The 24,536-nt window shown below is 43.9% G+C and overlaps 1 long non-coding RNA gene across 3 annotated transcripts in view; it reads right to left on the bottom strand.

Annotated features, from left to right (window-relative positions):
• LOC125963358 (uncharacterized) overlaps positions 1-24,536 on the bottom strand; it is a 437,328-nt gene that overhangs the window by 262,990 nt on the left and 149,802 nt on the right. The gene's annotated exons all lie outside the window — the stretch shown is intronic.

Below are 24,536 nucleotides of genomic sequence, written 5' to 3' on the forward strand. Positions count from 1 at the left end.
GGACGATAGCTGTCATTTATAACTCTGCAGGTTTGTGAATTTCAGTGCCCCTGAGCTCCTTTCTTCAACTCGCTTTCTTGTGAGCTGGCCGCAACACCGCAGGATTGCTTCAGGCCCTAATCTTGTTCCGGCACGGCACGCTGAGCCTTTGGTTAATTCCTCTTCCTGGTGGGAAATGAGAGTTAAATTTGCCCATCCAGACACCTCCAGCTAGTCTCTCATTGGTTCTCCCTATTCCTGGAAATATTCCGCAGAAATTTCATACTGGCCAAACAGGAGGTTAAAGGCACTGACTCTCCAAGTCGGGAGAGTGTTAGTAAAGCGTCTGGAATGTTGCACCCGAGTACCAGGGTACAAAAACTGAGACATATTCGAACACGTCTCCCGATCACACGGTTGATCATACTCTGGGTTCCACATGCATGTTTTAGCTGAAGGAAGAATCCCTTAAACCTGGAGAGTTGAGACCCGTGGAATGGGTACCATGCAATATGACTTCAAAGGGTCTTCATTTGCTCACCGAACCTCTCCAATACTATCACTGCTACGTTTATGCCCCTGTACACAGGCTGGATTCTCTTTCAGAGACATAGCAATCCATAGGTTTTAAGATACTTACTAGTCGGGTACATTCTTAGGCGTTTAATATAGGGTGTTGAGTCCATTTCGTTGAGCAAGGAGTAGCTCTTGTCTATTCCATATTTGGCTTAAGGAACTTTATCTGTGCTCATTTCAATCTCTGGTTTTATGCAGCACCCCAACTCACCTTTACCCTTAAGCAAGCATAAGTTGGTTTTCTAAATTTGAGACCCTGTTTTGTTCTGTAATTCAGTTCTTGTGTAGCAAAGTTTACATTCCGTGTATTAGTGATATCTTATGATGTTTCTTTTTCTGTGTGACTTATTTCAGTTAGAATCATCATACCTGAATCCACTCATTATGCTGCTACGGGCCTGATGACATAGATTTCATTCCTGAGTGATATTGCATTCTACGTAAGTACCACAACTTCTTTATCTATTTTCCACTTTCTGCGATATTGAACTTGTACCGTAAACGAGGTTCTTGTAAACAGAGCCGTCCCAAACTTTGGGGTGGCGGTGTCTTTTTGATTTTAATTTCCGTAAGCTATAGGACCATAAGTGGAAGTGCCCTAGGCTCTGTTGCTTTGTTTTTTAGATGTTTCAGGAAACACCATACACTTCTCCCGAGTGGCTGTTGGCAATTTACATCCCGCCCATCAGCATAACAAGGCTCCCAGTTCTCCATGGCCTGTCCTGCCTTTCTGGATTTTACACTTTTTTCAGATGGCCCTTTTGACCGGGGGGAAGTGATACTTCATTGTAGTGCAGATTTCCTTTGCAAGCTTGCTTGGTTGGCCAAAAAGGGCGTATGCGTTTTTTCCTGAATATATTCAGGAAAAAACGCATACGCCCTTTTTGGCCAAGTGCATCATTGTGGACGTTCTGCCTCTTTTCCTATGCTTTAAATGCAATTCCAGTCTACCTCCTGAAATCGGTTTCCTGCAATTCTGCCCCGCTTTCAAGTCCTCTTGGCAGCCTTACTTCAGTATATGTTTGGACGATAGCTGTCATTTATAACTCTGCAGGTTTTTGAATTACAGTGCCCCTGAGCTCCTTTCTTCAACTCGCTTTCTTGTGAGCTGGCCGCAACACCGCATGATTGCTTCGGGCAATAATCTGGTTCCGGCACGGCAAGCTGAACCTTTGGTTAATTCCTCTTCCTGGTGGGAAATGAGAGTTAAATTTGCCCGTCCAGACACCGCCAGCTAGTCTCTCATTGGTTCTCCCTATTCCTGTTCATCTTCCGCAGAAATTGCAAACTGGGCCAAACAGGAGGTTAAAGGCACTGACTCTCCATGTCGGGAGAGTGTTAGTTAAGCGTCTGGAATGTTGCACCTGAGTACCAGGGGACGAGATCTGAGACATATTGGAACACGTCTCCCGATCACAAGGTTGATCATACTCTGGGTTCCACATGCATGTTTTAGCTGAAGGAAGAATCCCTTAAACCTGGAGAGTTGAGACCCGTGGAATGGGTACCATGCAATATGATTTCAAAGGGTCTTAGTTTGCTCACCGAACCTCTCCAATCCTATCACTGCTGCGTTTGTGCCCCTGTACACATGCTGGATTCTCTTTCAGAGACATAGCAATCCATAGGTTTTAAGATACTTACTAGTCAGGTACATTCTTAGGCGTTTAATATGGGGTGTTGAGTCCATTTCGTTCAGCAAGGAGTAGCTCTTGTCTATTCCATATTTGGCTTAAGGAACTTTATCTGTGTTCATTTCAATCTCTGGTTTTATGCAGCACCCCAACTCACCTTTCCCCTTAAGCAAGCATAAGTTGGTTTTCTACATTTGAGACCCTCTTCTGTTTTGTAATCCAGTTCCTGTGTAGCCAAGTTTACATTCCGTGTATTAGTGATATCTTATGATGTTTCTTTTTCTGTGTGACTTATTTCAGTTAGAATCATCATACCTGAATCCACTCATTATGCTGCTACAGGCCTGATGACATAGATTTCATTGCTGAGTGATATTGCATTGTACGTAAGTACCACAACTTCTTTATCCATTCTTCCCTTTCTGTGACATTGAACTTGTACCTTAAACGAGGTTCTTGTAAACAGAGCCGTCCCAAACTTTGGGGTGGCTGTGTCTTTTTGCTTTTAATTTCCCTAAGCTATAGGACCATAAGTGGAAGTGCCCTAGGCTCTGTTGCTTTGTTTTTTAGATGTTTCAGGAAACACCATACACTTCTCCCGAGTGGCTGTTGGCAATTTATATCCCGCCCATCAGCATAACAAGGCTCCCAGTTCTCCATGGCCTGTCCTGCCTTTCTTGATTTTACACTTTTTTCAGATGGCCCTTTTGACCGGGGGGAAGTGAGACTTCATTGTAGTGCAGATTCCCTTTGCCAGCTTGCTTGGTTGGCCAAAAAGTGCGTATGCGTTTTTTCCTGAACATATTCAGGAAAAAACGCATACACCCTTTTTGGCCAAGTGCATCATTGCCGACGTTCTGCCTCTTTTCCTATGCTTTAAATGCAATTCCAGTCTACCTCCTGAAATCGGTTTCCTGCAATTCTGCCCCACTTCAAGTCCTCTTGGCAGCCTTACTTCAGTACATTTCTGGACGATAGCTGTCATTTATAACTCTGCAGGATTGTGAATTACAGTGCCCCTGAGCTCCTTTCTTCAACTCGCTTTCTTGTGAGCTGGCCGCAACACCGCAGGATTGCTTCAGGCCCTAATCTGGTTGCGGCACGGCACGCTGAGCCTTTGGTTAATTCCTCTTCCTGGTGGGAAATGAGAGTTAAATTTGCCCGTCCAGACACCTCCAGCTAGTCTCTCATTGGTTCTCCCTATTCCTGTTCATCTTCCGCAGAAATTGCAAACTGGGCCAAACAGGAGGTTAAAGGCAGTGACTCTCCAAGTCAGGAGAGTGTTAGTTAAGCGTCTGGAATGTTGCACCCGATTACCAGGGGACGAAAACTGAGACATATTTGAACACGTCTCCCGATCACACGGTTGATCATACTCTGGGTTCCACATGCATGTTTTAGCTGAAGGAAGAATCCCTTAAACCTGGAGAGTTGAGACCCGTGGAATGGATACCATGCAATATGACTTCAAAGGGTCTTCATTTGCTCACTGAACCTCTCCAATCCTATCACTACTGCGTTTATGCCCCTGTACACACGCTTGATTCTCTTTCGGAGACACAGCAATCCATAGGTTTTAAGATACTTACTAGTCAGGTACATTCTTAGGCGTTTAATAGGGGTGTTGAGTGCATTTCATTGAGCAAGGAATAGGTCTCGTCTATTACATATTTGGCTTAAGGAACTTTATCTGTGCTCATTTCTATCTCTGGTTTTATGCAGCACGCCATCTCATCTTTCCCTTAAGCAAGCATAAGTTGGTTTTCTAAATTTGAGACCCTGTTCTGTTTTGTAATTCAGTTCCTGTGTAGCCAAGTTTACATTCCGTGTATTAGTGATATCTTATGATGTTTCTTTTTCTGTGTGACTTATTTCAGTTAGAATCATCATACCTAAATCCACTCATTATGCTGCTACTGGCCTGATGACATAGATTTCATTGCTGAGTGATATTGCATTGTAAATAAGTACCACAACTTGTTTATCCATTTTTTGCTTTCTGCGATATTGAAGTTGTACCGTTAACGAGGTTCTTGTACACAGAGCCGTCCCAAACTTTGGGGTGGCTGTGTCTTTTTGCTTTTAATTTCCCTAAGCTATAGGACCATAAGTGGAAGTGCCCTAGGCTCTGTTGCTTTGTTTTTTAGATGTTTCAGGAAACACCATACACTTCTCCCAAGTGGCTGTTGGCAATTTACATCCCACCCATCAGCATAACAAGGCTCCCAGTTCTCCATGGCCTGTCCTGCCTTTCTGGATTTTACACTTTTTTCAGATGGCCCTTTTGACCGGGGGAAGTGAGACTTCATTGTAGTGCAGATTTCCTTTGCAAGCTTGCTTGGTTGGCCAAAAAGGGCGTATGCGTTTTTTCCTGAATATATTCAGGAAAAAACGCATACGCCCTTTTTGGCCAAGTGCATCATTGTCGACGTTCTGCCTCTTTTCCTATGCTTTAAATGCAATTCCAGTCTACCTCCTGAAATCGGTTTCCTGCAATTCTGCCCCACTTTCAAGTCCTCTTGGCAGCCTTACTTCAGTATATTTGTGGACGATAGCTGTCATTTATGACTCTGCAGGTTTGTGAATTACAGTGCCCCTGAGCTCCTTTCTTCAACTCGCTTTCTTGTGAGCTGGCCGCAACACCGCAGGATTGCTTCAGGCCCTAATCTTGTTCCGGCATGGCACGCTGAGCCTTTGGTTAATTCCTCTTCCTGGTGGGAAATGAGAGTTAAGTTTTTCCGTCCAGACACCTCCAGCTAGTCTCTCATTGGTCCTCCTTATTCCTGTTCATCTTCCGCAGAAATTGCAAACTGGGCCAAACAGGAGGTTCAAGGCACTGACTCACCAAGTCGGGAGAGTGTTAGTAAAGCGTCTGGAATGTTGTACCCGAGTACCAGGGGACGAAAACGGAGACATAGTAGAACACGTCTCCCGATCACATGGTTGATCATACTCTGGGTTCCACATGCATGTTTTAGCTGAAGGAAGAATCCCTTAAACCTGGAGAGTTGAGACCCGTGGAATGGGTACCATGCAATATGACTTCAAAGGGTCTTCGTTTGCTCACTGAACCTCTCCAATCCTATCACTGCTGCGTTTATGCCACTGTACACATGCTGGATTCTCTTTCAGAGACATAGCAATACATAGGTTTTAAGATACTTACTAGTCAGGTACATTATTAGTCGTTAAATATGGGGTGTTGAGTCCATCTCGTTGAGGAAGGAGTAGCTCTTGTATGTTACATATTAGGCTTAAGGAACTTTATCTGTGCTCATTTCAATCTCTGGTTTTATGCAGCACCCCAACTCACCTTTCCCCTTAAGCAAGCATAAGTTGGTTTTCTGAATTTGAGACCCTGTTCTGTTTTGTAATCCAGTTCCTGTGTAGGCAACTTTACATTCTGTGTATTAGTGACATCTTATGATGTTTCTTTTTCTGTGTGACTTATTTCAGTTAGAATCATCATACCTGAATCCACTCATTATGCTGCTACGGGCCTGATGACATAGATTTCATTCCTGAGTGATATTGCATTGTACGTAAGTACCGCAACTTCTTCATCCATTTTTCGCTTTCTGCGATATTGAACTTGTACCGTAAACGAGGTTCTTATAAACAGAGCCATCCCAAATTTTGGGGTGGCTGTGTCGTTTTGATTTTAATTTCCCTAACCTATAGGACCATAAGTGGAAGTGCCCTAGGCTCTGTTGCTTTCTTTTTTATTTGTTTCAGGAAACACCATACACTTCTCCCGAGTGGCTGTTGGCAATTTACATCCTGCCCATCAGCATAACAAGGCTCCCAGTTCTCCATGGCCTCTCCTGCCTTTCTGGATTTTACACTTTTTTCAGATGGCCCTTTTGACCCGGGGGAAGTGAGACTTCATTGTAGTGCAGATTTCCTTTGCAAAATTGCTTGGTTGACCAAAAAGGGCGTATGCGTGTTTTCCTGAATATATTCAGGAAAAATCGCATACGCCCTTTTTGGCCAAGTGCATCATTGTCCACGTTCTGCCTCTTTTCCTATGCTTTAAATGCAATTCCAGTCTACCTCCTGAAATCGGTTTCCTGCAATTCTGCCCTGCTTTCAAGTCCTCTTGGCAGCCTTACTTCAGTATATTTTTGGACGATAGCTGTCATTTATAACTCTGCAGGTTTGTGAATTTCAGTGCCCCTGAGCTCCTTTCTTCAACTCGCTTTCTTGTGAGCTGGCCGCAACACCGCAGGATTGCTTCAGGCCCTAATCTTGTTCCGGCACGGCACGCTGAGCCTTTGGTTAATTCCTCTTCCTGGTGGGAAATGAGAGTTAAATTTGCCCATCCAGACACCTCCAGCTAGTCTCTCATTGGTTCTCCCTATTCCTGGAAATATTCCGCAGAAATTTCATACTGGCCAAACAGGAGGTTAAAGGCACTGACTCTCCAAGTCGGGAGAGTGTTAGTAAAGCGTCTGGAATGTTGCACCCGAGTACCAGGGGACAAAAACTGAGACATATTCGAACACGTCTCCCAATCACACGGTTGATCATACTCTGGGTTCCACATGCATGTTTTAGCTGAAGGAAGAATCCCTTAAACCTGGAGAGTTGAGACCCGTGGAATGGGTACCATGCAATATGACTTCAAAGGGTCTTCATTTGCTCACCGAACCTCTCCAATACTATCACTGCTACGTTTATGCCCCTGTACACAGGCTGGATTCTCTTTCAGAGACATAGCAATCCATAGGTTTTAAGATACTTACTAGTCGGGTACATTCTTAGGCGTTTAATATAGGGTGTTGAGTCCATTTCGTTGAGCAAGGAGTAGCTCTTGTCTATTCCATATTTGGCTTAAGGAACTTTATCTGTGCTCATTTCAATCTCTGGTTTTATGCAGCACCCCAACTCACCTTTACCCTTAAGCAAGCATAAGTTGGTTTTCTAAATTTGAGACCCTGTTTTGTTCTGTAATTCAGTTCTTGTGTAGCAAAGTTTACATTCCGTGTATTAGTGATATCTTATGATGTTTCTTTTTCTGTGTGACTTATTTCAGTTAGAATCATCATACCTGAATCCACTCATTATGCTGCTACGGGCCTGATGACATAGATTTCATTCCTGAGTGATATTGCATTCTACGTAAGTACCACAACTTCTTTATCTATTTTCCACTTTCTGCGATATTGAACTTGTACCGTAAACGAGGTTCTTGTAAACAGAGCCGTCCCAAACTTTGGGGTGGCGGTGTCTTTTTGATTTTAATTTCCGTAAGCTATAGGACCATAAGTGGAAGTGCCCTAGGCTCTGTTGCTTTGTTTTTTAGATGTTTCAGGAAACACCATACACTTCTCCCGAGTGGCTGTTGGCAATTTACATCCCGCCCATCAGCATAACAAGGCTCCCAGTTCTCCATGGCCTGTCCTGCCTTTCTGGATTTTACACTTTTTTCAGATGGCCCTTTTGACCGGGGGGAAGTGAGACTTCATTGTAGTGCAGATTTCCTTTGCAAGCTTGCTTGGTTGGCCAAAAAGGGCGTATGCGTTTTTTCCTGAATATATTCAGGAAAAAACGCATACGCCCTTTTTGGCCAAGTGCATCATTGTGGACGTTCTGCCTCTTTTCCTATGCTTTAAATGCAATTCCAGTCTACCTCCTGAAATCGGTTTCCTGCAATTCTGCCCCGATTTCAAGTCCTCTTGGCAGCCTTACTTCAGTATACTTTTGGACGATACCTGTCATTTATAACTCTGCAGGTTTGTGAATTACAGTGCCCCTGAGCTCCTTTCTTCAACTCGCTTTCTTGTGAGCTGGCCGCAACACCGCAGGATTGCTTCAGGCCCTAATCTGGTTCCGGCACGGCACGCTGAGCCTTTGGTTAATTCCTCTTCCTGGTGGGATATGAGAGTTAAATTTGCCCGTCCAGACACCTCCAGCTAGTCTCTCATTGGTTCTCCGTACTCCTGTTCATCTTCCGCAGCAATTGCAAACTGGGCCAAACAGGAGGTTAAAGGCACTGACTCTCCAAATCGGGAGAGTGTTAGTAAAGCGTCTGGAATGTTGCACCCGAGTACCAGGGGACGAGAACTGAGACATATTGGAACACGTCTCCCGATCACACGGTTGATCATACTCTGGCTTCCACATGCATGTTTTAGCTGAAGGAAGAATCCCTTAAACCTGGAGAGTTGAGACCCGTGGAATGGGTACCATGCAAAATGACTTCAAAGGGTCTTCATTTGCTCACCGAACCTCTCCAATCCTATCACTGTTGCTTTTATGCCCCTGTACACACGCTTGATTCTCTTTCAGAGACATAGAAATACATAGGTTTTAAGATACTTACTAGTCAGGTACATTCTTAGGCGTTTGATATGGTGTGTTGAGTCCATTTCGTTGAACAAGGAGTAACTCTTGTCTATTCCATATTTGGCTTAAGGAACTTTATCTGTGCTCATTTCAATCTCTGGTTTTATGCAGCACCCCAACTCACCTTTCCCTTTAAGCAAGCATAAGTTGGTTTTCTAAATAGAGAGACACCCTGTTCTGTTTTGTAATCCAGTTCCTGTGTAGCCAAGTTTACATTCCGTGTATTAGTGATATCTTATGATGTTTCTTTTTCTGTGTGACTTATTTCAGTTAGAATCATCATACCGGAATACACTCATTATGCTACTACGGGTTTGATGACATAGATTTCATTGCTGAGTGATATTGCATTGTACGTAAGTACCACAACTTCTTTACCCATTTTGCTCTTTCTGCGATATTGAACATGTACCGTAAACGAGGTTCTTGTAAACAGAGCCGTCCTAAACTTTGGGGTGGCTGTGTCTTTTTGATTTTAATTTCCCTAAGCTATAGGACCATAAGTGGATGTGCCCTAGGCTCTGTTGCTTTGTTTTTTAGATGTTTCAGGAAACACCATACACTTCACCATAGTGGCTGTTGGCAATTTACATCCCGCCCATCAGCATAACAAGGCTCCCAGTTCTCCATGGCCTGTCCTGCCTTTCTGGATTTTACACTTTTTTCAGATGGCCCTTTTGACTGGGGGGAAGTGAGACTTCATTGTAGTTCAGATTTCCTTTGCAAGCTTGCTTGGTTGGCCAAAAAGGGCGTATGCGTTTTTTCCTGAATGAAAAAACGCATACGCACTTTTTGGCCAAGTGCATCATTGTCGACGTTCTGCCTCTTTTCCTATGCTTTAAATGCAATTCCAGTCTACCTCCTGAAATCGGTTTCCTGCAATTCTGCCCCGCTTTCAAGTCCTCTTGGCAGCCTTACTTCAGTATATTTTTGGACGATAGCTGTCATTTATAACTCTGCAGGTTTGTGAATTACAGTGCCCCTGAGCTCCTTTCTTCAACTCGCTTTCATGTGAGCTGGCCGCAACACCACAGGATTGCTTCAGGCCCTAATCTGGTTCCGGCATGGCACGCTGAGCCTTTGGTTTATTCCTCTTCCTGGTAGGAAATGAGAGTTAAATTTGCCTGTCCAGACACCTCCAGCTAGTCTCTCATTGGTTCTCCCTATTCCTGTTCATCTTCCGCAGAAATTGCAAACTGGGCCAAACAGGAGGTTAAAGGCACTGACTCTCCAAGTCGGGAGAGTGTTAGTAAAGCATCTGGAATGTTGCACCCGAGTACCAGGGGACGAAAACTGAGACATATTTGAACACGTCTCCCGATCACATGGTTGATCATACTCTGGGTTCCACATGCATGTTTTAGCTGAAGGAAGAATCCCTTAATCCTGGAGAGTTGAGACCCGTGGAATGGGTACCATGCAATATGACTTCAAAGGGTCTTCATTTGCTCACTGAACCTCTCCAATCCTATCACTGCTGCGTTTATGCCCCTGTACACATGCTTGATTCTCTTTCGGAGACATAGCAATCCATAGGTTTTAAGATACTTACTAGTCAGGTACATTCTTAGGCATTTAATATGGTGTGTTGAGTCCATTTCGTTGAGCAAGGAGTAGCTCTTGTCTATTCCATATTTGGCTTAAGGAACTTTATCTGTGCTCAATTCAGTCTCTGGTTTTATACAGCACCCCAACTCACCTTTCCCCTTAAGCAAGCATAAGTTGGTTTTCTACATTTGAGACCCTGTTCTGTTTTGTAATCCAGTTCCTGTGTAGCCAAGTTTTCATTCCATGTATTAGTGATATCTTATGATGTTTCTTTTTCTGTGTGACTTATTTCAGTTAGAATCATCATACCTGAATCCACTCATTATGCTGCTACGGCCCTGATGACATAGATTTCATTGCTGAGTGATATTGCATTGTACGTAAGTACCACAACTTCTTTATCCAGTTTTCACTTTCTGCGATATTGAACTTGAACCGTAAATGAGGTTCTTGAAAACAGAGCCGTCCCAAACTTTGGGGTGGCTGTGTCTTTTTGATTTTAATTTCCTTAAGCTATAGGACCATAAGTGGAAGTGCCCTAGGCTCTGTAGCTTGGTTTTTTAGATGTTTCAGGAAACACCATACACTTCTCTCGAGTGGCTGTTGGCAATTTACATCCCGCCCATCATCATAACAAGTCTCCCAGTTCTCCATGGCCTGTCCTGAGTTTCTGGATTTTACACTTTTTTCAGATGGCTCTTTTGACCGGGCGGAAGTGAGACTTCATTGTAGTGCAGATTTCCTTTGCAAGCTTGCTTGGTTGGCCAAAAAGGGCGTATGCGTTTTTTCCTGAATATATTCAGAAATAAACGCATACGCCCTTTATGGCCAAGTGCATCATTGTGGACGTTCTGCCTCTTTTCCTATGCTTTCCATGCAATTCCAGTCTACCTCCTGAAATCAGTTTCCTGCAATTCTGCCCCGCTTTCAAGTCCTCTTGGCAGCCTTACTTCAGTATATTTTTGGACGATAGCTGTCATTTATAACTCTGCAGGTTTGTGAATTACAGTGCCCCTGAGCTCCTTTCTTCAACTTGCTTTCTTGTGAGCTGGCCGCAACACCGCAGGATTGCTTCAGGCCCTAATCTGGTTCCGGCACGGCACGCTGAGCCTTTGGTTAATTCCTCTTCCTGGTGGGAAATGAGAGTTAAATTTGCCCGTCCAGACACCTCCAGCTAGTCTCTCATTGGTTCTCCCTATTCCTGTTCATCTTCCGCAGAAATTGCAAACTGGTCCAAACAGGAGGTTAAAGGCACTGACTCTCTAAGTTGGGAGAGTGTTAGTAAAGCGTCTGGAATGTTGCACCCAAGTACCAGGGGACGAGAACTGAGACATATTGGGACACGTCTCCCCATCACACGGTTGATCATACTCTGAGTTCCACATGCATGTTTTAGCTGAAGGAAGAATCCCTTAAACCTGGAAAGTTGAGACCCGTGGAATGGGTACCATGCAATTTGACTTCAAAGGGTCTTCATTTGCTCACCGAACCTCTCCAATCCTATCACTGCTGCGTTTATGCCCCTGTACACACTCTTGATTCTCTTTCGGAGACATAGCAATCTATAGGTTTTAAGATACTTACTAGTCAGGTACATTCTTAGGCGTTTAATATGGGGTGTTGAGTCCATTTCGTTGAGCAAGGAGTAGCTCTTGTCTAGTCCATATTTGGCTTAAGGAACTTTATCTATTCTCATTTCAATCTCTGGTTTTATGCAGCACCCCAACTCACCTTTCCCCTTAAGCAAGCATGTTGGTTTTCTACATTTGAGAACCTGTTCTGTTTTGTAATCCAGTTCCTGTGTAGCCAAGTTTACATTCCGTGTATTAGTGATACCTTATGATGTTTCTTTTTCTGTGTGACTTATTTCAGTTAGAATCATCATACCTGAATCCACTCATTATGCTGCTACGGGCCTGATGACATAGATTTCATTGCTGAGTGATATTGTATTGTACGTAAGTACCACAACTTCTTTATCCATTTTTCACTTTCTGCGATATTGAACTTGTACTGTAAAGGAGGTTCTTTTAAACAGAGCCGTCCCAAACTTTGGGGTGGCTGTGTCTTTTTGATTTTAATTTCCCTAAGCTATAGGACCATAAGTGGAAGTGCCCTAGGCTCTGTTGCTTTGTTTTTTAGATGTTTCAGGAAACACCATACACTTCTCCCGAGTGGCTGTTGGCAGTTTACATCCCGCCCATCAGCATAACAAGGCTCCCAGTTCTCCATGGCCTGTCCTGCCTTTCTGGATTTTACACTTTTTTCAGATGGCCCTTTTGACCGGGGGGAAGTGAGACTTCATTGTAGTGCAGATTTCCTTTGCAAGCTTGCTTGGTTGGCCAAAAAGGGCGTATGCGTTTTTTCCTGAATATATTCAGGAAAAAACGCATACGCCCTTTTTGGCCAAGTGCATCATTGTCGACGTTCTGCCTCTTTTCCTATGCTTTAAATGCAATTCCAGTCTACCTCCTGAAATCGGTTTCCTGCAATTCTGCCCCGCTTTCAAGTCCTCTTGGCAGCCTTACTTCAGTATATTTTTGGACGACAGCTGTCATTTATAACTCTACAGGTTTGTGAATTACAGTGTCCCTGAGCTCCTTTCTTCAGCTCGCTTTCTTGTGAGCTGGCCGCAACACCGCACGATTGCTTCAGGCCCTAAACTGGTTCCGACACGGCACGCTGAGCCTTTGCTTAATTGCTATTCCTGGTGGGAAATGAGAGTTAAATTTGCCCGTCCAGACACCTCCAGCTAGTCTCTCATTGGTCCTCCTTATCCCTGTTCATCTTCCGCAGAAATTGCAAACTGGGCCAAGCAGGAGTTTAAAGGCACTGACTCTCCAAGTCGGGAGAGTGTTAGTAAAGCGTCTGGAATGTTGCACCTGAGTACTAGCGGACGAAAACTGAGACATATTTGAACACGTCTCCCAATCAGACGGTTGATCATACTCTGGGTTCCACATGCATGTTTCAGCTGAAGGAAGAATCCCTTAAAGCTGGAGAGTTGAGACCCGTGGAATGGGTACCATGCCATATGACTTCAAAGGGTCTTCATTTGCTCACCGAACCTCTCCAATCCTATCACTGCTGCGTTTATGCCCCTGTACACACGCTTGATTCTGTTTCGGAGACATAGCAATCCATAGGTTTTAAGATACTTACTAGTCAGGTACATTCTTAGGCGTTTAATATGGGGTGTTGAGTCCATTTCGTTGAGCAAGGAGTAGCTCTTGTCTATTCCATATTTGGCTTAAGGAACTTTATCTGTGCTCATTTCAATCTCTGGTTTTATGCAGCACCCCAACTCACCTTTCCCCTTAAACAAGCATAAGTTGGTTTTCTAAATTTGAGACCCTCTTATGTTTTGTAATCCAGTTCCTGTGTAGCCAAGTTTACATTCCGTGTATTAGTGGTATCTTATGATGTTTCTTTTTCTGTGTGACTTATTTCAGTTAGAATCATCATACCTGAATCCACTCATTATGCTGCTACGGGCCTGATGACATAGATTTCATTGTTGAGTGATATGGCATTGTACGTAAGTACCACAACTTCCTTATCCATTTTTCACTTTCTGCGATATTGAACTTGTACCATAAACGAGGTTCTTGTAAACAGAGCCATCCCAAACTTTGGGGTGGCTGTGTCTTTTTGATTTTAATTTCCCTAAGCTATAGGACCATAAGTGGAAGTGCCCTAGGCTCTGTTGCTTTGTTTTTTAGATGTTTCAGGAAACACCATACACTTCTCCCGAGTGGCTGTTGGCAATTTACATCCTGCCCATCAGCATAACAAGGCTCCCAGTTCTCCATGGCCTGTCCTGCCTTTCTGGATTTTACACTTTTTTCAGATGGCCCTTTTGACCGGGGGGAAGTGAGACTTCATTGTAGTGCAGATTTCCTTTGCAAGCTTGCTTGGTTGGCCAAAAAGTGCCTATTCTTTTTTTCCTGAATATATTCAGGAAAAAACTCATACGCCCTTTTTGGCCAAGTGCATCATTGTGGACGTTCTGCCTCTTTTCCTATGCTTTCAATGCAATTCCAGTCTACCTCCTGAAAGCGGCTTCCTGCAATTCTGCCCCGTTTTCAAGTCCTCTTGGCAGCCTTACTTCAGTATATTTTTGGACGATAGCTGTCATTTATAACTCTGCAGGTTTGTGAATTACAGTGCCCCTGAGCTCCTTTCTTCAACTCGCTTTCTTGTGAGCTGGCCGCAACACCGCAGGATTGCTTCAGGCCGTAATCTGGTTCCGGCACGGCACACTGAGCCTTTGGTTAATTCCTCTTCCTGGTGGGAAATGAGAGGTAAATTTGCCCGTCCAGACACCTCCAGCTAGTCTCTCATTGGTTCTCCCTATTCCTGTTCATCTTCCGCAGAAATTGCAAACTGGGCCAAACAGGAGGTTAAAGGCACTGACTCTCCAAGTCGGGAGAGCTTTAGTAAAGCGTCTGGAATGTTGCACCCGAGTACCAGGGGACGAGAACTGAGACATATTGGAACACGTCTCCCGATCACACGGTTGATCATACTCTGGGTTCCGCATGCATGTTTTAGCTGAAGGAAGAATCCCTTAAACCTGGAGAGTTGAGACCCGTGGAATGGGTACCATGCAATATGACTTCAAAGGGTCTTCATTTGCTCACCGAACCTCTCCAATCCTATCACTGCTGCGTTTATGCCCCTGTACACACGCTTGATTCTCTTTCGGAGACATAGCAATCCATAGGTTTTAAGATACTTACTAGTCAGGTACATTCTTAGGCGTTTAATATGGGGTGTTGAGTCCATTTCGTTGAGCAAGGAGTAGCTCTTGTATATTACATATTTGGCTTAAGGAACTTTATCTGTGCTCATTTCAATCTCTGGTTTTATGCAGCACCCCAACTCACCTTTCCCCTTAAGCCAGCATAAGTTGGTTTTCTACATTTGAGACCCTCTTGTGTTTTGTAATCCAGTTCCTGTGTAGCCAAGTTTACATTCCGTGTATTAGTGATATCTTATGATGTTTCTTTTTCTGTGTGACTTATTTCAGTTAGAATCATCATACCTGAATCCACTCATTATGCTGCTACGGGCCTGATGACATAGATTTCATTGCTGAGTGATATTGCATTGTACGTAAGTACCACAACGTCTTTATCCATTTTTCACTTTCTGCGATATTGAACTTGTACCGTAAAGAGGTTCTTGTAAACAGAGCTGTCCCAAACTTTGGGGTGGCTGTGTCTTTTTGATTTTAATTTCCCTAAGCTATAGGACCATAAGTGGAAGTGCCCTAGGCTCTGTTGCTTTGTTTTTTAGATGTTTCAGGAAACACCATACACTTCTCCTGAGTGGCTGTTGGCAATTTACATCCCGCCCATCAGCATAACAAGGCTCCCAGTTCTCCATGGCCTGTCCTGCCTTTCTGGATTTTACACTTTTTTCAGATGTCCCTTTTGACCGGGGGGAAGTGAGACTTCATTGTAGTGCAGATTTCCTTTGCAAGCTTGCTTGGTTGGCCAAAAAGTGCCTATTCTTTTTTTCCTGAATATATTCAGGAAAAAACTCATACGCCCTTTTTGGCCAAGTGCATCATTGTGGACGTTCTGCCTCTTTTCCTATGCTTTCAATGCAATTCCAGTCTACCTCCTGAAAGCGGCTTCCTGCAATTCTGCCCCGTTTTCAAGTCCTCATGGCAGCCTTACTTCAGTATATTTTTGGACGATAGCTGTCATTTATAACTCTGCAGGTTTGTGAATTACAGTGCCCCTGAGCTCCTTTCTTCAACTCGCTTTCTTGTGAGCTGGCCGCAACACCGCAGGATTGCTTCAGGCCGTAATCTGGTTCCGGCACGGCACACTGAGCCTTTGGTTAATTCCTCTTCCTGGTGGGAAATGAGAGGTAAATTTGCCCGTCCAGACACCTCCAGCTAGGCTCTCATTGGTTCTCCCTATTCCTGTTCATCTTCCGCAGAAATTGCAAACTGGGCCAAACAGGAGGTTAAAGGCACTGACTCTCCAAGTCGGGAGAGCTTTAGTAAAGCGTCTGGAATGTTGCACCCGAGTACCAGGGGACGAGAACTGAGACATATTGGAACACGTCTCCCGATCACACGGTTGATCATACTCTGGGTTCCGCATGCATGTTTTAGCTGAAGGAAGAATCCCTTAAACCTGGAGAGTTGAGACCCGTGGAATGGGTACCATGCAATATGACTTCAAAGGGTCTTCATTTGCTAACCGAACCTCTCCAATTCTATCACTGCTGCGTTTATGCCCCTGTACACACGCTTGATTCTCTTTTGGAGACATAGGAATCCGAGGTTTTAAGATACTTACTAGTCAGGTACATTCTTAGGCGTTTAATATGGGGTGTTGAGTCCATTTCATTGAGCAAGGAGTAGCTCTTGTCTATTACATATTTGGCTTAAGGAACTTTATCTGTGCTCATTTCAATCTCTGGTTTTGTGCAGCACCCCAACTGACCTTTCCACTTAAACAAGCATAAGTTGGTTTTCTAAATTTGAGACCCTGTTCTGTTTTGTAATCCACTTCCTGTGTAGCCAAGTTTTCATTCCGTGTATTAGTGATATCTTATGATGTTTCTTTTTCTGTGTGACTTATTGCAGTTAGAATCATCATACCTGAATGCACTCATTATGCTGCTACGGGCCTGATGACGTAGATTTTATTTCTGAGTGATATTGCATTGGAAGTAAGTACCACAACTTCTTTATCCATTTTACGCTTTCTGTTATATTGAACTTGTACCGTAAACGAGGTTCTTGTAAACAGAGCCGCCCCTAATTTTGGGGTGGCTGTGTCTTTTTGATTTTAATGTCCCTAAGCTATAGGACCATAAGTGGAAGTGCCCTAGGCTCTGTTGCTTTGTTTTTTAGATGTTTCAGGAAACACCATACACTTCTCCCGAGTGACTGTTGGCTATTTACATCCCGCCCATCAGCATAACAAGGCTCCCAGTTCTCCATGGCCTGTCCTGCCTTTCTGGATTTTACACTTTTTTTCAGATGGCCCTTTTGACCGGGGGGAAGTGAGACTTCATTGTCGTGCAGATTTCCTTTGCAAGCTTGCTTGGTTGGCCAAAAAGGGCGTATGCATTTCCAGGAAGAAACGCATACGCCCTGTTTGGCCAAGTTTATCATTGTCGACGTTCTGCCTCTTTCCCTATGCTTTAAATGCAATTCCAGTCTACCTCCTGAAATCGGTTTCCTGAAATTCTGCCCCGCTTTCAAGTCCTCTTGGCAGCCTTACTGCAGTATATTTTTGGACGATAGCTGTCATTTATAACTCTGCAGGTTTGTGAATTACAGTGCCCCTGAGCTCCTTTCTTCAACTCGCTTTCTTGTGAGCTGGCCGCAACACCGCAGGATTGCTTCAGGCCCTAATATGGTTCCAGCATGGCACGCTGAGCCTTTGGTTAATTCCTCTTCCTGGTGGGAAATGAGAGTTAAATTTGCCCGTCCAGACACCTCCAGCTAGTCTCTCATTGGTTCTCCCTATTCCTGTTCATCTTCCGCAGAAATTGCAAACTGGGCCAAACAGGAGGTTAAAGGCACTGACTCTCCAAGTCGGGAGAGTGTTAGTAAAGCGTCTGGAATGTTGCACCCGAGTACCAGGGGACGACAACTGAGCCATATTGGAATACGTCTCCCGATCACTCGGTTTATCATACTCTGGGTTCCACATGCATGTTTTAGCTGAAGGAAGAATCCCTTAAACCTGGAGAGTTGAGACCCGTGGAATGGGTACCATGCAATATGACTTCAAAGGGTCTTCATTTGCTCACCGAACCTCTCCAATCCTATCACTGCTGCGTTTATGCCCCTGTACACATGCTTGATTCTCTTTCGGAGACATAGCAATCCATAGGTTTTGAGATACTTACTAGTCAGGTACATTCTTAGGCATTTAATATGGTGTGTTGAGTCCATTTCGTTGAGAAATGAGTAGCTCTTGTCTATTCCATATTTGGCTTAAGGAACTTTATCTGTGCTCATTTCAATCTCTGGTTTTATGCAGCACCCCAACTTACCTTTCCCCTTAAGCAAGCATGTTGGTTTTCTAAATTTGAGACCCTGTTCTGCTTTGTAATTCAGTTCCTGTATAGCCAAGTTTACATTCCGTGTATTAGAGATATCTTATGATGTTTCTTTTTCTGTGTGACTTATTTCATTTAGAATCATCATACCTGAATCCACTCATTATGCTGCTATGGGCCTGATGACATAGATTTCATTGCTGATTGATATTGCATTGTATGTAAGTACCACAACTTCTTTATCCATTTGTCACACTCTGCGATATTGAACTTGTACCATAAATGAGGTTCTTGTAAACAGAGCCGTCCCAAACTTTGGGGTGGCTGTGTCTGTTTGATCTTAATTTCCCTAAGCTATAGGACCATAAGTGGAAGTGCCCTAGGCTCTGTTGCTTTGTTTTTTAGAGGTTTCCGGAAACACCATACACTTCTCCCGAGTGGCTGTTGGCAATTTACATCCGGCCCATCAGCATAACAAGGCTCCCAGTTCTCCATGGCCTGTCCTGCCTTTCGGGATTTTACACTTTTTTCAGATGGCCCTTTTGACTGGGGGCAAGTGAGACTTCATTGTAGTGCAGATTTCCTTTGCAAGCTTGCTTGGTTGGCCAAAAAGGGCGTATGTGTTTCTTCCTGAATATATTCAGGAAAAAACGCATATGCCCTTTTTGGCCAAGTGCATCATTATCGATGTTCTGCCTCATCCTATGCTTTAAATGCAATTCCAGTCTACCTCCTGAAATCGGTTTCCTGCAATTCTGCCCCGCTTTCAAGTCCTCTTGGCAGCCTTACTGCAGTATATTTTTGGACGATAGCTGTCATTTATAACTCTGCAGGTTAGTGAATTACAGTGCCCCTGAGCTCCTTTCTTCAACTCGCTTTCTTGTGAGCTGGCCGCAACACCGCAGGATTGCTTCAGGCCCTAATCTGGTTCCGGCACGGCATACTGAACCTTTGGTTAATTTCTCTTCCTGGTGGAAAATGAAATTTACCCTTCCAGACACCTCCAGCTAGTCTCTCATTGGTTCTCCCTATTCCTTTCATCTTCCGCAGAAATTGCAAACTGGGCCAAACAGGAGGTTAAAGGCACTGACTCTCCAAGTCGGGAGAGTGTTAGTAAAGCATCTGGAATGTTGCACCCGAGTACCAGGGGACGAGAACTGAGACATATTGGAACACGTCTCCCGATCACACGGTTTATCATACTCTGGGTTCCACATGCATGTTTTAGCTGAAGGAAGAATCCCTTAAACCTGGAGAGTTGAGACCCGTGGAATGGGTACCATGCAATAAGACTTCAAAAGGTCTTGATTTGCTCACTGAACCTCTCCAATACTATCACTGCTGCGTTTATGCCCCTGTACACACGCTTGATTCTCTTTCGGAGACATAGCAATCCATAGGTTTTAAGATACTTACTAGTCAGGTACATTCTTAGGCATTTAATATGGGGTGTTGAGTCCATTACGTTGAGCAAGGAGTAGCTCTTGTCTATTCCATATTTGGCTTAAGGAACTTTATCTGTGCTCATTTCAATCTCTGGTTTTATGCAGCACCCAAACTCACCTTTCCCCTTAAGCAAGCATAAGTTGGTTTTCTAAATTTGAGACCCTGTTCTGTTTTGTAATTCAGTTCCTGTATAGCCAAGTTTACATTCCATGTATTAGAGATAACTTATGATGTTTCTTTTTCTCTGTGATTTATTTCAGTTAGAATCATCATACCTGAATCCACTCATTATGCTGCTACGGGCCTGATGACATAGATTTCATTGCTGAGTGATATTGCATTGTATGTAAATACCACAACTTCTTTATCCGTTTTTCGCTTTCTGCGATATTGAACTTGAACCGTAAACGAGGTTCTTGTAAACAGAGCCGTCCCAAACTTTGGGGTGGCTGTGTCTTTTTGATTTTAATTTCCCTAAGCTATAGGACCATAAGTGGAAGTGCCCTAGGCTCTGTAGCTTGGTTTTTTAGATGTTTCAGGAAACACCATACACTTCTCCCCAGTGGCTGTTGGCAATTTACATCCCGCCTATCAGCATAACAAGGCTCCCAGTTCTCCATGGCCTGTCCTGCCTTTCTGGATTTTACACTTTTTACAGATGGCCCTTTTGACCGGGGGGAAGTGAGACTTCATTGTAGTGCAGATTTCCTTTGCAAGCTTGCTTGGTTGGCCAAAAGGGCCTATTTTTCCTGAATATATTCAGGAAAAAATGCATACGCCCTTTTTGGCCAAGTGCATCATTGTCCACGTTCTGCCTCTTTTCCTATGCTTTCAATGCAATTCCAGTCTACCTCCTGAAATCGGTTTCCTGAAATTCTGCCCCGCTTTCAAGTCCTCTTGGCAGCCTTACTTCAGTATATTTTTGGACGATAGCTGTCATTTATAACTCTGCAGGTTTGTGAATTACAGTGCCCCTGAGCTCCTTTCTTCAACTCGCTTTCTTGTGAGCTGGCCGCAACACCGCAGGATTGCTTCAGGACCTAATCTGGTTCCGGCACGGCACGCTGAGCCTTTGGTTAATTCCTCTTCCTGGTGGGAAATGAGAGTTAAATTTGCCCGTCCAGACACCTCTAGCTAGTCTCTCATTGGTTCTCCCTATTCCTGTTCATCTTCCGCAGAAATTGCAAACTGGGCCAAACAGGAGGTTAAAGGCACTGACTCTCCAAGTCGGGAGAGTTTTAGTAAAGCGTCTGGAATGTTGCACACGAGTACCAGGGGACAAGAATTGAGACATATTGGAACACGTCTCCCGATCACACGGTTGATCATACTCTGGGTTCCACATGCATGTTTTAGCTGAAGGAAGAATCCCTTAAACCTGGAGAGTTGAGACCCGTGGAATGGTTACCATGCAATATGACTTCAAAGGGTCTTCATTTGCTCACCGAACCTCTCCAATCCTATCACTGCTGCGTTTATGCCCCTGTACACACGTTTGATTCTCTTTTGGAGACATAGGAATCCGAGGTTTTAAGATACTTACTAGTCAGGTACATTCTTAGGCGTTTAATATGGGGTGTTGAGTCCATTTCGTTGAGCAAGGAGTAGCTCTTGTCTATTACATATTTGGCTTAAGGAACTTTATCTGTGCTCATTTCAATCTCTGGTTTTATGCAGCACCCTAACTTACCTTTCCCCTTAAGCAAGCATGTTGGTTTTCTAAATTTGAGACCCTGTTCTGCTTTGTAATTCAGTTCCTGTATAGCCAAGTTTACATTCCGTGTATTAGAGATATCTTATGATGTTTCTTTTTCTGTGTGACTTATTTCATTTAGAATCATCATACCTGAATCCACTCATTATGCTGCTATGGGCCTGATGACATAGATTTCATTGCTGAGTGATATTGCATTGTATGTAAGTACCACAACTTCTTTATCCATTTGTCACACTCTGCGATATTGAACTTGTACCATAAATGAGGTTCTTGTAAACAGAGCCGTCCCAAACTTTGGGGTGGCTGTGTCTGTTTGATCTTAATTTCCCTAAGCTATAGGACCATAAGTGGAAGTGCCCTAGGCTCTGTTGCTTTGTTTTTTAGATGTTTCCGGAAACACCATACACTTCTCCCATGTGGCTGTTGGCAATTTACATCCGGCCCATCAGCATAACAAGGCTCCCAGTTCTCCATGGCCTGTCCTGCCTTTCGGGATTTTACACTTTTTTCAGATGGCCCTTTTGACTGGGGGCAAGTGAGACTTCATTGTGCAGATTTCCTTTGCAAGCTTGCTTGGTTGGCCAAAAAGGGCGTATGCATTTCCAGGAAGAAATGCATACGCCCCGTTTGGCCAAGTTTATCATTGTCGACGTTCGGCCTCTTTCCCTATGCTTTAAATGCAATTCCAGTCTACCTCCTGAAATCGGTTTCCTGCAATTCTGCCCCGCTTTCAAGTCCTCTTGGCAGCCTTACTTCAGTATATTTTTGGACGATAGCTGTCATTTATAACTCTGCAGGTTTGTGAATTACAGTGCCCCTGAGCTCCTTTCTTCAACTCGCTTTCTTGTGAGCTGGCCGCAACACCGCAGGATTGCTTCAGGCCCTAATCTGGTTCCAGCATGGCACGCTGAGCCTTTGGTTAATTCCTCTTCCTGGTGGGAAATGAGAGTTAAATTTGCCCGTCCAGACACCTCCAGCTAGTCTCTCATTGGTTCTCCCTATTCCTGTTCATCTTCCGCAGAAATTGCAAACTGGGCCAAACAGGAGGTTAAAGGCACTGACTCTCCAAGTCGGGAGAGTGTTAGTAAAGCGTCTGGAATGTTGCACCCGAGTACCAGGGGACGACAACTGAGCCATATTGGAATACGTCTCCCGATCACTCGGTTTATCATACTCTGGGTTCCACATGCATGTTTTAGCTGAAGGAAGAATCCCTTAAACCTGGAGAGTTGAGACCCGTGGAATGGGTACCATGCAATATGACTTCAAAGGGTCTTCATTTGCTCACCGAACCTCTCCAATCCTATCACTGCTGCGTTTATGCCCCTGTACACATGCTTGATTCTCTTTCGGAGACATAGCAATCCATAGGTTTTGAGATACTTACTAGTCAGGTACATTCTTAGGCATTTAATATGGTGTGTTGAGTCCATTTCGTTGAGCAAGGAGTAGCTCTTGTCTATTCCATATTTGGCTTAAGGAACTTTATCTGTGCTCATTTCAATCTCTGGTTTTATGCAGCACCCCAACTTACCTTTCCCCTTAAGCAAGCATGTTGGTTTTCTAAATTTGAGACCCTGTTCTGCTTTGTAATTCAGTTCCTGTATAGCCAAGTTTACATTCCGTGTATTAGAGATATCTTATGATGTTTCTTTTTCTGTGTGAATTATTTCATTTAGAATCATCATACCTGAATCCACTCATTATGCTGCTATGGGCCTGATGACATAGATTTCATTGCTGAGTGATATTGCATTGTATGTAAGTACCACAACGTCTTTATCCATTTGTCACACTCTGCGATATTGAACTTGTACCATAAATGAGGTTCTTGTAAACAGAGCCGTCCCAAACTTTGGGGTGGCTGTGTCTGTTTGATCTTAATTTCCCTATGCTATAGGACCATAAGTGGAAGTGCCCTAGGCTCTGTTGCTTTGTTTTTTAGATGTTTCCGGAAACACCATACACTTCTCCCGAGTGGCTGTTGGCAATTTACATCCGGCCCATCAGCATAACAAGGCTCCCAGTTCTCCATGGCCTGTCCTGCCTTTTGGGATTTTACACTTTTTTCAGATGGCCCTTTTGACTGGGGGCAAGTGAGACTTCATTGTAGTGCAGATTTCCTTTGCAAGCTTGCTTGGTTGGCCAAAAAGGGCATATGTGTTTCTTCCTGAATATATTCAGGAAAAAACGCATATGCCCTTTTTGGCCAAGTGCATCATTATCGATGTTCTGCCTCTTCCTATGCTTTAAATGCAATTCCAGTCTACCTCCTGAAATCGGTTTCCTGCAATTCTGCCCCGCTTTCAAGTACTCTTGGCAGCCTTACTGCAGTATATTTTCGGACGATAGCTGTCATTTATAACTCTGCAGGTTAGTGAATTACAGTGCCCCTGAGCTCCTTTCTTCAACTCGCTTTCTTGTGAGCTGGCCGCAACACCGCAGGATTGCTTCAGGCCCTAATCTGGTTCCGGCACGGCATACTGAACCTTTGGTTAATTCCTCTTCCTGGTGGAAAATGTGAGTGAAATTTACCCTTCCAGACACCTCCAGCTAGTCTCTCATTGGTTCTCCCTATTCCTTTCATCTTCCGCAGAAATTGCAAACTGGGCCAAACAGGAGGTTAAAGGCACTGACTCTCCAAGTCGGGAGAGTGTTAGTAAAGCGTCTGGAATGTTGCACCCGAGTACCAGGGGACGAGAACTGAGACATATTGGAACACGTCTCCTGATCACACGGTTTATCATACTCTGGGTTCCACATGCATGTTTTAGCTGAAGGAAGAATCCCTTAAACCTGGAGAGTTGAGACCCGTGGAATGGGTACCATGCAATAAGACTTCAAAAGGTCTTGATTTGCTCACTGAACCTCTCCAATACTATCACTGCTGCGTTTATGCCCCTGTACACACGCTTGATTCTCTTTCGGAGACATAGCAATCCATAGGTTTTAAGATACTTACTAGTCAGGTACATTCTTAGGCATTTAATATGGGGTGTTGAGTCCATTTCGTTGAGCAAGGAGTAGCTCTTGTCTATTCCATATTTGGCTTAAGGAACTTTATCTGTGCTCATTTCAATCTCTGGTTTTATGCAGCACCCCAACTCACCTTTCCCCTTAAGCAAGCATAAGTTGGTTTTCTAAATTTGAGACCCTGTTCTGTTTTGTAATTCAGTTCCTGTATAGCCAAGTTTACATTCCGTGTATTAGAGATATCTTATGATGTTTCTTTTTCTGTGTGATTTATT

The sequence above is a fragment of the Orcinus orca genome, unplaced genomic scaffold (assembly GCF_937001465.1).
Source record: "Orcinus orca unplaced genomic scaffold, mOrcOrc1.1 scaffold_134, whole genome shotgun sequence".
Classification (NCBI taxonomy): Eukaryota; Metazoa; Chordata; class Mammalia; order Artiodactyla; family Delphinidae; genus Orcinus; species Orcinus orca.